We start from the raw sequence: 12,336 nt of genomic DNA on the forward strand, positions 1-12,336 counted from the left end.
GACAGTGAGTGAAAGCGATGGTCAGTCAGTGACTAGTTAACTAACATGCTGTAGATTTTTGAAGAGTTAACAGAGAGGGTCGTTGAGGGCAATGCTTTTGATGTGGTGTACATGGATTTCCAAAAGGCATTTGATACAGTGCCGCACAACAGACTTGTACGCAAAGTTATAGGTCATGGAATAAAAGGGGCAGTAGCAACATGGATATGAAGTTGGCTGAGTGACAGGAAACAGTAGTGGTTTATGGATGTTCTTCGGGCTGGAGGAAGGTTTGTAGTGTAGTTTCCCAGGGGTCAGTGATAGGACCCTTGCTTTTCCTGATATATATTAATGAGTGTACAGGGCACAATTTCAAAGTTTGCGGATGATACGAAACTTGGAAGTATTGCGAACTGTGGGGGATAGTGTAGAACTTCAAAAGGACATAAACAGATTGGTGGAATCAGCGGACAGGTGGCAGATGAAGTTCAATGCGAAGAAATACATTTTGGTAGGAAGAACATGGAGAGACAATATAAAATAAAGGGCACAATTCCAAAGGGGATGCAGGAATAGAGTGACCTGGTGTATATGTGCATAAGTCATTGAAGGTGGCAGTGTAAAGCATTTTAATATCTCTTGTATTTCTGTTTGTAAATAAAATACAACCAGTTTTGCTGTGGACCAGCGTATGGAGCTTACCGGGTGGTAGGAACATAGGGCTGAACTTTACCAGTCCCTCGATGCCAGGGGGGCCAGTAAAATACTGCAGGGAGAGGCCTGCCTCGACCCGTGACGTCGAGAAGGGCCCACTGCAAATTACCGGCAGTGGGGGAACTCAGTGTGGCCCCCCCCTGCCCCACCGCCTGGCAGTGGCACACCAATTAGTATATATAAAATGGTACTTACCTCTGCAGATTATGTAGCCTTCCCCCTCTCTTGCAAACTTCCTCATTTTACCTAGAACCGGTGGCCATCATGAGCCATCCCGTTCATGAATAGAAAACTGGATGGGCCATCAGAAGCAGGAGTACTGGACAATGAAAGTAAGGCCAGGTATACAGGGGTCTGAACTCTGCATACTGGAAGGGAGGAGGGATTACTGTGGGCTGAACTGTGCATTCTATAAGGGAGGGGGCGATTACAGGGGTGTCAGCTCTGCATTCTATAAGGGAGGAGGGAGGGGGAATTACAGGGGTCTCAGCTCTGCATTCTTAAAAGGAGAAGAAAGGGGGTCTGGGATTACTGGAGGGAAAGCTCTGCAGGCATGAAGAGAGGTGCTGTGTGCCCTCCCTCCATAAACAGTGTACGTTCTGTGTTTGTTTGTGTGTGTGATGGAACAATGGCACTCTAGTCACCCTGTGTGTGGGAAGGGTGCCAGAAAGGGTAGGACCATTAAAGTTGTATGGATGGGGGGGGGGAGCAATTGATGCAGCTGGTAGGATCTTGATGTGGTTATGATGGGCCGCTCTGAGTGTAAGCCAAGTTGGGCAATGCCATGCCATGCCTCCTAGTTGATCCATGAAAACACCTGATGTACCCATCAACAACTAATCCCTGCCCTGTTAGGAACCTTAGAATAAATGAAGGATACAACTTTATTTATTACATGGAAATGGGTATGGCTCATCCCATATTGTGCAATCCGCTTCTCCTGAGGATCCGTATGTGCCGGAGGCAAAATCAACAGGCAGGTGCGGTCCATGTAGAGGCCCCCGGTCATGAGCAGCAGCCCCCAATGGGAGCTCGCCATTACAATTGCCGTGCATCTACAGGCCTCACATGATATGCTATCGGATGTCAGAGCACCAGTGTCAGAGGCAATTGTGCATGTAGAAAGGGTGGTGACACTGTGCCCTGCTCAAAGATAACCTGCAGCTCATGGACTTCGGTGGACATCATATACCTGTGGTCTTCATAGTGGCAGCAGTTCTTACACTTGACACCTATGCAGTATTTCGGGCGCCCACTGGAAATCTTTGTGGGGTCACACAGTCAGCAGTGCACCGCTCCATCAGGGAGGTCACCAATGCCCTGCACCAGAGGGCCAGTAAGTATGTTCACTTCAGGATAGCCAGGCCCAGAGGGCCATTGGTTTTGGCACCATTGCCGGAAAACCATCGGTTTTTGGGTTCACGGACTGAACCCATGTGGCCATCAGGCCTCCCACCAGGCTACCACCTGCAGACGTTACCATTAAAGGAATCCTCTCAATCTAGGTGAGCTGGTATGTGATCACCGGAGATGCTTCATGCAAATCTGTGCCCGCTTCTCAGGCAGCTGCCACGATACCTGGGTGTTTCGCCAGTCCCAGCTGGTGAGTGAACTGGCTCAGATGGAGGGGTGCTTCTTGGAGACAAGAGCTATCCCTTGCAACATGGCTCCTGACACCAGTGAGAGATCCCACCACTGTTGCAGAGGAGAGATACAATGCTAGCCATTGAGCTACAAGAGACACCATTGAGCTGGCGACCGGCATGCTGATAAAGCACTTCCAATGCCTGGGTAGATAGGATGGTGCCCTGTACTATGTGCAGAAAAGGCCAGCTCCTTTCTTTGCTGCTCGCTGTGCTCTGCACAACTATACCCCCAATAGGGACCAGGCCTGGCACGATGAGGAGAGACATCAACAGGATTCCTTCACCGACTATGGCTTATCAGAGAAAGGCTGTCTGCTCCATAGGAACCAACATGAGCTCTGCAAGCCACACATCGCCCTCGCTCACCTGCTGTGCACCAGTCCACATCTGCAACATCTTTGCATCCACCTTTACTGGCAGCAGAATATTGAACCATTGTCCATATTACTGCATCCGTGGAGACGCACATGAGTGATACTGGCACGGCAATGATGTTATTCCATACATTGGCAGCTCTGAAAGGCCAATGTGTAATGGAAGGAGCCACGATCAGTACATGCTGGCACACTTCATTCACACAGTAAAAGCAAATCACATGTTAGTGAAGACGATTTTGTTTTCGGCCTTTCTACATTGTTGTGTCACCCATGCAGACCCATTTGTGTCATGATGCTTTTTGGAAATGCTTGCAGATGTTCCTACGCGGTGCCACTTCTGCACTAGCAGCCTGACTGTAGGAAGGCTGCTGATATGATGGCCCTTTGGCTGTGGATGACTTTGGCGATCGTACCTTGCGCGCACGAGGCCCAGAGGGCCCCGGCTGGCTGGGAGAGTGATCATCCATCCCCTTCCGGCGTTGGAACCTTTGATGCCGGATGGCCCCATGGCTACTCACCTCCTTTGCCATCTCCAGCCAGGCTGCCTTGTTCAGGCGGGAGAGCCTCCTCTTACCATCGCTGGTGAAAAGGACCTCCCACCTTGCCTGCACAGCCTGGAGGAGAGTGAGCAGGGAGGCTTCGGTAACCTGTGGGTCACCCTAGAGCACCCCTTTGCCATCCTCGTTTTTAGTGTGATCCTTTAAATGCAAAGGCGACTCCACCGCGTAACTGCTCCAACATCTGGCTGCAAGGTTTGTCTTGCACATGTTTGATAACCAATGCTGGACTAGTGAGGAAATCTGCGTTGTTGTCATGGTTTTTCAACTATTACACATTGACACATGTTCACGAACACTTTGCTTCTGTAGCAGCTGATCATAGTTAATGGTGTAATATTTCTAGTCAGCAATGCAGCTAGAATATGACCATATTTTCCTGTTTTTTACAAAGATCATTTAATCGAGGTTACATGTCTTTTCACATAACAGTTAGCAGAGAAATGAATACAGATTCCAAATGCATATTAGTCTGCAGCTTTTCACAATCCGATAATTAGAAGCCCATAGTATGTAAATATTCTTCAATTATGGTTTTATTTCTGTTGTGTATTTGCCTTTTATGGTACATTTAAGTCTCATGTCCTGGAATGTGTAAAATTAAGATTTTTCGCCCCAGTGCGGCACACCTACAAGAAGCAATGTAACACTTGAGTGGAAGAAGAGGATTGCAATTTACAGGACACTGGGAGACAGCAGGGTAAGTATGTGGCAGCAAAGCAGAAAGTGCTGGGGAAACTTAGCAGTTCAGGCAGAATCTGTGAACTAAAATTCAGCCCATGGAGTATGGAGGACATCGGGACAATGGGAGAAGAATTCTGACCAAAGACATCGCTGGGGCTCATATTGAACTTTTTAAAAATAAAAGCAGATTAACTGAACAGGGACACATACACGCAGACATGTCAGGCCATATCATTAAGGTAGTGGTCCAGACTGATTACAACATCAGACACTCTGTCTACAAAAACTCTCATGGACAATGGCCTCTCTGGATATGTGTAAAAGGCTTTCTTCCTGCCCTATCAAGATGCAGATGTCGCATCCATTGCTGGTATGCACCTGAGAACCCTTCCCCGCTGTTGAAAGCAGGAAATAACCACATGCAGGTAGTCTTGTAAAGTCTTGGTGGGATTAATAAGGCACTGAAATATAATTATTATAATATCACAAAGATGAGTGGCAGGTCAGATGATTGGTCAGAATATAAAGAATGGCAGAGATGACTAAAAGGTTAATCAGGAGAAAGAAATTAGAGTATGAAAGGAAGCCAGCTAGAAAAGTAAAAATGGATAGCAAGAGTTTCCACAGGTATTTAAAAAGGAACTGGGTAAGTAAAGTGAGTGTTGGTCCTCTAGAGAGTGAGAATGGGGAGTTAATAGTAGATAATTAAAAAATGGCAGATGAAATGAACAAATATTTTGCTTCTGTCTTCACTATCGAGGATACAAAAAACATTCCAGTAATAGCTGCAAATCAGGAGGTGGAAGGAAGAGAGGAACTTAGTGAATTTACAATCACCAGGGAAGCGGTACTGACCAAACTGATGGAGCTGTGGACTGACAAGTCCCGGGTCCTGATCGGCTTCATCCTAGAGTACTAAAAGGGGTGCTTAATGAGGTATTAGATATGTTGGTGTTAATTTTTCAAAATTCGCCAGATTCTGGAAACTTTCCATCAGACTGGAAAGTAGCAAATATAAACCTTTTATTCAAGGAGGCTGGGAGACAGTAAACAGGTAACTATAGGCCAGTTAGCTTGAAGTCTGTCATGGGGAAGGTGTTACAATCGAGCATTAAGGAGGTTATAGCTGGCACTTAGAAAAAAATCAAGGTAATCGGTAATAGTATGGTTTTGTGAAAGGGAAATCATGTTTAACCAATTTATTGGAGCTCTTTGAAGGAGTAACATGTGCTGTGGATGAAGGGGAGCCTGTTGACGTACTGTACTTCCGGAAGCCATTTGATAAGGTGCCACATATGAGGTTATTGCACAAAGTAGGAGCTCATGGTGTAGTGGGTAACATATTAGCATGGATAGAAGTTTGGCTGGCTGGCAGAAACCAGACAGCATGCATAAATGGGTCATTTTCTGAGTGGTAGGATGTGATGAGTGAAGTCCCGCAGGGGTTTGTGCTGGGGCCTCAACTTTTTGCAATTTGTATCAATGACTTAGATGAGGGGAGCGATCGCATGGTAGCTAGATTTGCAGATGGCACAAAGATAGATAGGAAAGTATGTTGTGAAGAGGACGTAAGAAGGTTGCAGACCTTGCAGGTTGAGTGAGTGGGTAAAAATCTGGTAGATGGAGTATAATGTAGGAAAATTAGGGGTCAACCTTTTAGGATAGAGATGAGGAGAATTTTTTTCTGAGGGTTGTGTGACGTTGGAACTCTGCCTCAGACGGTGGTGGAGGCGGAGTCATTTAATATTTTTAAGGCGGAGGTAGATAGATTCTGATTAGGCAAGGGAATCAGAGATTATCGGGAGTAGATGGGAATGTGGATTTCGAAGCACAAACAGGTCAGCAACGATCTTATTGAATGGTGGAGCAGGCTCGAGAGGCTGAATGGCCAGCTTCTGCTCCAAATTCGTATGTTCGTATGAGACCCTATCTGAGATATTACCTTAAACGTCAAGGGACCAGGTTGAGAAAGGGTTGTAAAGATACAGCCCACAAGGACATTGGTGGCTGCAGCCAGGGAAGTGTGACTTGGTCAGTCACAGGAAGTTATGTGGAAGAATTAGTTCAGTGGACTGACCACTCGGGAACGAGCTCCTGTACGCAGGTCTAACTGATGTTGTAAGTATATAGTATTGCTTAGTGGATTAATAAAGGTTTTCCACATAAAGTGGAAATTGTATCCAGAGTTTGTTTCATGTCATTGATAACTAGTATGGGATCAAGACCTTAGAGGGAAGTGAGACGCCCTGTTTAAGAGTCTTACAGTAGGGCAGGTTGAGAGAGTGTTTAATAAAGCATACAGTATCCTGGGCTTTATTAATAGGGCATAGAACACAAGAGCAAAGAGGTTATGTTGAACTTGTATAAGCTGCTAGTTCAGCCTCAGTTGGAGTACTCCTGGCAATCTAAGTACAATACATCCACCGGTTCCCCTTTATCCGCAGCACATGTAACTCCCTCAAAGAACTCCAATAAATTAGTTAAACATGATTTCCCTTTCACAAAACCATGTTGACTCTGCCTGATTACCTTGCACTTTTCTAAATGCCCTGCTGTAACGTCTTGAATAATAGCTTCTAACATTTTCCCGAAGACAGATGTTTAGCTAACTGGCCTGTAGTTTCCTACTTTCTGTCTCCCTCCCTTTTTGAGCTGCAAAAGTAACAGGCAGATTGACAAATGATTGAGAAATAAAGTTGGAGGGAACTATTTTGAGGATTTAAAAATGTTTAAAGACCAGAGTTGGAATGGTAAACTGTAATAGATTTTTTAAAAAAAGTTTAAGAGGCTCATATTCAACTTTGGTCGATGATAGGCCATTTATTGTAGACTATGCACAACTTTCAATGGGAAAGAATTTCAGACAGAGTTTATAACAGAATGTATAATGGTCAGCCAATCCACTATCACCAGTTTGAATCCCTGCTGAAGGTAACTGTTTTTACGCTACATAAAACCAATAAGTTTGAGATAACTAAGTAAAATAAGTAAATAATCCAATAGATGGAAAATTAAAATTAACTGAAAGATAATCTTTCAATCATACACAGGGAGGAAACAGAGGTGCTGGGAAAAACCATACTGAGCTTTGGAAATGTATCTTCACCTTTTATAATATTGGTGAGATCATATGGGAGGATGACTCTGATATTCTGATATCATCACGCCACAAACATCCGAAAGGAAAATCGTCCCTTAAATAATTATCGTTGGAAAGTGACCCAATGCCACCTGACTCCAACTGATGTACCCCAAAACATGAAATTCAATGGAAAATTGTTCTCATTATTTTTGGACTTTGAGGTTCAGTTTACTAGGAATCTCCCTAATTCTGATTCCCTTCATCTCTGATTCATTCCCAGCCAGGCATTTTGTACCGTGAATTAAACCCAGTTTAATGCCATTCCTGATCAGTTTCATTCCAATGATTGGCTGGAATTTTATGCCTCCCAAAAGAGTGGGCTTGTGGAGGGGAGGGCCGTAAAATGGAGTGGGAGGCTGGGAAGGCCCTTTCTGACCCGCTCCCGCCACCACTGTAAACTTACGTAGGGCGGTGGTGGCGAGAAATGGCCCCCCAACCCCGGGCCAATCAAGATTCTTAAGTGGCCAATTAACTGCCACTTAAGGGCCTCCACCTGCCACCACGGGTATCTTGCACTTTGAGGCAGGCAGCTGAGGCCTCAGAAAGCCTGTCTAATGAAACTAGGCAGCCTTCTTGTGGGCTGGGGGTACCCTACTGTGCCCCACGGAGGGCCGCTCCTGAAGCCCCAACTTCCCCCTAACTGATCCCCTTGCCTCACCGAGGCCTGACCAATTGTCCCCGGCGAAAAAAGGAAGGACCGTCCTTCCTCTTCATCTTGAAGCTGGATGTAGTCTTGGCAGTGGTCACTGCTCCCGCTCCTGCTGATTGGCCGGCAGCTTCATTAGACAGGACTTTCTGCCTCAAGGAGATTGAAGTCCTGGCCAGGACCAATTAAGGGCTGGGGATTGTAAAATCTGGTCTGGATCCCCAGGCCCAACGAAGGCAGGTTCACCACTGACTTTTCAGCTGGTGGACAGGGCCCCCCGCCCAATGAAAAATTCTGGCCATTATCATCTTTCTTTTTCTCTCTAAGGCTATTTCTTTCACATCGCTACACATTAATCTCCATATCCTCTTTGCCTCTTACCCTGCAGTTTTCTCCACATCACTTTAGCTAAGCCAGATTCCTCACTTGTTCTCCACTTACATTTCATCACACCTAAACACATGACCTCTGCAAACTTTTGCAAATGTCGGATAAATTCTCCGCAAAGACTAATAATGCATAATGTTCACAATGAAAGATAATACACATTAGTTTTTCAATCTACCTATTTAAAAATCTTAAGACAAATCCATTATGTTACAGTATCTCGTTTTTTGTCAAAGAAACTTCCTCAACAGGAAATACCATCTAATTAGAAGTTAAAACATTCTTAAGACCAATTAGCCTCAACAATTAGACTCTGTGGACTTTAAGAAATGGGCCAGTTTACACACATTTACCGCTCTGCAGCAGAGTAATACATTATGTATTACTTGTATAATGTTCCTGTTATTTTAAAACACAATAGGGTAGAGTTTCCATTTTGTGCACACTTGCACTCGTTTTCTGAATTGAAATTTCTGCTCAAACTCATTTGCATATTGGCAAACATAACATTTTCCATGAACCAGTGCAATTGGACAAGTGTATAGTTTTATTCTTGCATTAAAAAATATTCCTAGATATATTTACGAGTGGTAACCTGTTACAGTTGAAAATACAGCTGAAAATGGATTTATCACAAAAAAGCATTTTTATTAAGAGTGCCTAGTCCACCACCTGTGAGTAATCTGATTTTAAATAACTGAAAATGACACTAAAAAACTGTACAGGAACATTGATTAGTTTCACTTGTGTACAGTAGTTTGATAATAAATTAGATACTTTTTAATACTTAAAAGATGCCTCTTAGTGTTCTTGCATCTAAAAAAAATCCATAATTTTGAGATAAAAGCAAAATACTGCAAATTCTGGAAATTTGAGACAAAAGCAAGACATGCTGGAAATACACAGCAGGTCCAACAGCATCTGTGGAGAGAGAAGCAGAGTTAATGTTTCAGGTCAGCGACCCTTCTTCAGAACCAGTTCTGATGAAAGGTCACTGACTTGAAACGTTAACTCTGCTTCTCTCTCCACAGATGCTGCCAGGACCTGCTGAGTATTTCCACCATTTATAGTTTCTGTTCCATAACATTAAGAGCCTGCATATGGGTGCAATGATCGAAAACTCAGCATGTTGATTCATTTGAACCAGGCTGGCTTCCAGCATGGTTTTTTAAAACCAGCCTAACAGATGGCAGAAACTCAATTTGTGCTCAATGTAATTTGTGCTTGATGTTCCTTGACCCTTTGTGCTGGCTTGGCTAATTTCAGGGGAACTGAAAAATAACAACATGGAAACTCTAAGCCAGTATCCTCTGATTTACCATAAGCGACAGCATGGGATTTTTCTCCTGCTGAAGTTGATGAATTTGTTGGTGTGTTTCCCTGCTGAAATTGTTGTGGTATTTGTTGGTGTTTTCTCCTGCCTAGGTTGTTGTTGTAATTATTGATGCTTTTTCTCTAGTGCTTTTATGATTCTTGTCTCTTGTTAATTCCAATTCAAATCCAGACATTGGATTTAGTAAAAAAATAAAATTCAATTTAGCAAAACCATACTTTATTTTGCAGTGAACAACAGATTTTTAATTCTGTGCACAAATTAATTCACATTCTTATGATTTGGGTATTTCTTAGATGCTTTTATGTGTGTTTAGTGCAACCAGTCATTTTATAAGAAAGCCCAAGCTTCCTATGAATTGAAATGTGGCCTTATGCATGATGTAATGAGAGGTATTATGCTCTGAGTGGAAAATCAACCTATTTGTTGGGGCATAAATAATTAGGTTTACAATTTCAGTACCGGGATATAGGCAGAATGGCCAATGAAGCAATCCTAGGAAGGAGAGGGTTAAAAGTAGAACAGAAATGCACAGCCAGCTTAAAGAGATTAACTGACTTTTAAAGAAAGGACACACTTGAACATACTGAACAAACTACAAAGATAAAGCAGAAGAATAGAGGCGAATGTCAATGGTTGACCACTTGTAAACTAAGACAACTGCTAAATTAGAAAATGAAAACTCTATGTAACTGTCTGCAGGTGAGATCGTTTACTACATTTTATAGATAGAGACAAAAACAAGTCTCAAGTAAGGAATTTAATCACCTTTGTAGAAAGGTACAGTGAACGGCCAATGTGTCTTTTGTGAGTGTATGTGCATATGTAGGGATGTTTTACTTATGTGTACTACTCTCTATATAGTCTTACAATGAATATTTTGAGATAATAAATGCAATGAGTTATCAGATATATTGCTGTATTTGAGCCCACAAATATGTTATTTGAGTTAAAAAGATGAGGATTATCCAATACCAGTTTATTATACATAGGAACACAGGAACTCCAGACCTCTCCTGACTGGCAAATAACAGTCCTGCAGCATCTCCTTCTCGTATGCCCACTACAAGTGAGAAGAAGATGATAAGCAATGTTGTGGGAACACCATCAGCTCCAAGTCACACAACATCTTGACTAGGGGATATATCACTATTCCTTCATCAGCACAGTCAGTATTCTGGAATTCCTTACTGAGCACCTTTGTGGATGCACCAGTAACACAGTGCAGTGGTTCAAGGAAAAGGCCCATTACCACCTACTCGGGGTAATTAGCGAAGGGCAATAAAAGTGGTCTTAGCAGCATCATCCACAAGAACGAATAAGAAAAAGTATCTCAAACTACAAATTATAAATCAGGTTTATTAAGAAGAAAAATTAAACAGAGGAAAGCCAAACAAAACAGAATTCATTAGATTGCAGTAAAGGGGTATTTGATTTCTCATTTTGAAATAACAGATATTTTTAACCTTTACTCATTTTTGTTACTTGGACACATGCATGAATGAAGAACAGCTTGTATATGAAATTGGATATCTACCGAATGCTTTCATTTCCTAAGTTCATTCAAATGTCTGATAAAGTGAAATTTATTTATTTTTTTAAAAGTACCTTGGTATAATCCTCAATTATACTCTTCTCTTTGCTTCAAAGTCCAAACTAGGAGAAAGGAATATCAAAGGGAATCTTTCACAACTAGTCAGAAACACAGGTATTGGTTAGGCAGTTAAATGAGGCAAAGTTCCTCTGCCTTTGTCAGGTGTCAGCCATGGTTCTGTGGTCGCACTCTCACCTCTGAGTCAGAAAGTCAGGAGTTCAAGCCCCATTAAGGAGACTTGAGCTCATAATTTAGGCTGAGCTGCACTGTATGAGGTACTGTTTTTCAGATATGTTAAAATGAGGGACCACTGTAAAAGAGGCCATGTCGCTACTTGAAGAAGTGCAGGAGTGTTCTCCTGGTGTCCTGATCAATATTTATCCCTTAACCTTACTATAATAGATTGTCTGACCATGTATCTCAGTTCTGTTTGTGGGACCCTGCTGTGCACAAATTAGCTGCCATGTTTCCTACATTACAACAGTGACTACACATCAAAAGTACTTCATTGACTGTAAAACGCTTTGCAACATCCTGCAGTCATGAAAGGTGATGGTTAATTGCAGGTTCCTTCCTTCCTTTGAAGTGAAGCTCTGGATAGCAACCATGTGGATTCCGTCCAATACAGAAAATTCAAATGAGTAGAGAATTTCTTTTGAAGCAGTTGGAAGAAATATTTTTAAAGTGGCCCGAAGTTGACATTCAACAGGCAGCCAATAGAACATGAAGTAAGACAAATCTATGGTTGATTAGACAGCTTGAGAGCAACCAACACACTTAACATCACATTTATATAAGCTGCAAGGCTATTCAGTTTCAGTACTTGTGTTACATAAGGGCTGTGCGATATGACATTGAAGATGCAATTTAAGATGCAGTCATACCATTGCCACTGTCCCCAGTCTAATGTGCTGCTAGCAAAACAGACTCATATTACCAACTGCACCTTACAAATTTCAACAAGTTTGGCCACAAAGGAACTCAGCACCTTTGGATGCATACATAGCACACCTGGCATGAGAAGCTAGTTTTTAATAGTAGGTGAGGGAATTCAGGAATATATGTTCTCTTACCACATGAAATAGATTCCATCAAGGTTTTAAAAATTGCCAGCAAGTCCAACTGACTGCACTTGGTGCGAACTCAAAGTTTGTGATGGCCTCCCAGAGTGGATCCCACACCATTTGGTTTTCATGCATTTGGGGGTCTCATTGCTCTCAGCATTTCCATGCCATTTTCCCATTGATGCAAAGTTCAAAGCATTTCACAGTAACATA

This window comes from Heterodontus francisci, chromosome 20, assembly GCF_036365525.1.
Source record: "Heterodontus francisci isolate sHetFra1 chromosome 20, sHetFra1.hap1, whole genome shotgun sequence".
Lineage (NCBI taxonomy): Eukaryota > Metazoa > Chordata > Chondrichthyes > Heterodontiformes > Heterodontidae > Heterodontus > Heterodontus francisci.